The 2,335-nt window shown below is 38.4% G+C and overlaps 1 long non-coding RNA gene across 1 annotated transcript; it reads left to right on the top strand.

Annotated features, from left to right (window-relative positions):
* The first annotated feature begins 527 nt into the window (after positions 1–527).
* On the top strand, positions 528–1,169 carry LOC141591185 (uncharacterized). Its single transcript, XR_012520718.1, has 3 exons — positions 528–590; positions 693–809; positions 912–1,169. It is a non-coding gene; the product is annotated as an uncharacterized LOC141591185 (long non-coding RNA).
* The last annotated feature ends 1,166 nt before the right edge of the window (positions 1,170–2,335 follow it).

Here is a 2,335-nt window from a genome sequence, read left to right as displayed (position 1 = left end):
AGTTGTTCGTGGTGTGACTAATAGCACCCAAGAGAACATGACACGCGGCGTTACTTGTTGGAGTAACGCTAGTGATGAAGATAAGGAGATGTGGTTCAACAACTTCCGGGTATCTATTTATAAAATATATATTATTAAATATAATTTATTTATTCTTTTTACCTTATTATTAATTTGTTTCTCATCTATGTGTTTATTTTTTGTAGCGTGTGTTCTATTGGCCAACCGACCTTGAGCGCCTAGTTTGGCAAAGGTATAATGACATTGGCAAGAAGAGGCTAAGGGACAACATGTATAAGGTGTCTAAGAGGAAGAAGGCGCCATCTTTCATGAAAGGTATTTAGTTTCTTTTAATACCCGTAATTAGTTAAAATTCATTACATATTTTAAAAATATATTAATTAATAATTGTTATTTTATTGATTACAGGTTCGTCATATGAGGAATATACCAAGTACCGGAACAGTCCTGAGTTCAAGGAAGCATCGGCCCGGAACAAGATCAACAGGAAAGGAGAAGATAAGGACGCGGAAGTTGAGCCTACTCATTATGGAGGGTCTCAATCTTTTCATGATCGTGTGGTGTTAGATGTAAGTTATTTGTCTTAGCTTTTAATTTAATAGTCTTCTAATTTAATTAGTCTCATTAATTATCATGTTTGAGTAACAATTTCCTTGTTTTTTTTCCAGAAGACCAAGAAGAATAAGGGTAAGGTACCCACGATTGTTGATCTCTTTGTTGACACTCACGCAAAGAAGACAAGCAAGGGCAAGTTGATCTTCGCGAAGGAAAAAGATCAACAGTTATATGTAAGTGTCAAAAAATAAAAATTTCTTAGCTTTTTAAAGTATATGTTCTATCAATTTTGAGATAAGTAACCTTTAACCATTAATGTTTTATCAATTTTTTAGGAACAATTCCTTGTCCGTAGGAAGAACAACCCGGAAATTGATGACAATGAGCTATGGTTTGATCTTGTTGAGGGGTTCCAAAGAGGAGATGTGTATGGAGCCGGGTCGGCAAAGGAGATTTTCTACCCTCCTACAAGAAGAAGAGGGTCAATTTCCTCCCAACAACAACCTTATACCCCAAGTGTCGTGAGTGTGCTCCAAGCTCAATTAGCCGCCAGGGAGAGGCAGGATGCCGAGAGGGAGAGGCGGGATGCCGAGAGAGATCTTTGAAATTCGGAGGATGAAGTAGGAAATGGAACGGATGAACTCCTTCTTCGCCAATTGCAACACGGGTGGCGCCGCAACCAAAGGATCCTAGAGATCCTAATTTTGGAGGTGGTAGTGGAGCGGGAGCAAGTTTCCCTGTTATGTAGTTTTTTAGAGAACATGTTATTCCCGGATAATGTTAGATGACCAAAACTCGTAGAACTCGTAGTTGTGTGTATGGAACATGATTTTCTTTATCAAGTTTGGTTGTGTTGGCTTCCCATGTGTTCTCTGCTGGAAGTGTTGGTTTATTTGCAGGTTTTTACGTATTTGGCTAGGTCAAAAACGATTTTTAGGCTAAAAAACATGTAAATTTGGCGACGGGATCTTTGGGCAATTGGCGACGGGAAACCGTCGCTAAGTTTCTGATCATGAATTAATTTTAGGGTCATTGGCGACGGGGAACAGTGCATTTGGCGACCAAAATCAGTCGCTAAAATGGCGACCAAAATCAGTCGCCAAAATGGCGACCAAAATCAGTCGCCAATTCTGAAGATATGGAGATGACGTGGATTGTAAAAAGGCGACTAATGATGATCGCTAAAAAGGCGACTCACGACGATCGCCAATTTTGGCGGCAATTTCGGTCGCCCGCTTTAAAAAATTCCGTCGCCAAAATTGGCGATTTAAGGCCTGTCGCCAAAAGCGACTAAACCTAGCTACGAAGTGCGGGCGACGGGCCTTAGTCGCTTTATTCTTAATGGCGACTGTTCTCAGTCGCCTTATATGGTCGCCAATTACCTTATTTGTTGTAGTGTAAATGAATATACTATGAGATAATTTGTTTTAATTTAGGGAGTCTAATAAGGATCTTTGATCTTTCAAGGGGTATCAGAGCTTAGGCTTGTAATTTGCATGTTGATTTTAAGCATATTAATAAATTATGAGATAATTTATAAAAACTCAAAAATCGTGTTAGAAGCGGTTTTAGCACGAAAATTTTAGGGCATGCATACCTACTGATATCAAAAGATTTGTGGTAAAATTTGGTGATTTATGAAGTTATTTTGCTATTTTTAATGATTTTTGGTAGAGAACCGAGTCAAAAATGCCGTATTTTGGTTAAGAGTTAACTACAAATAGTTAAAAAATGATTAGGGTCATGAAATGTTTATGGT

This window comes from Silene latifolia, chromosome 7 (genome assembly GCF_048544455.1).
Source record: "Silene latifolia isolate original U9 population chromosome 7, ASM4854445v1, whole genome shotgun sequence".
In the NCBI taxonomy this organism is placed as follows: domain Eukaryota; kingdom Viridiplantae; phylum Streptophyta; class Magnoliopsida; order Caryophyllales; family Caryophyllaceae; genus Silene; species Silene latifolia.
This window is presented reverse-complemented; position numbering and strand designations above follow the sequence as displayed.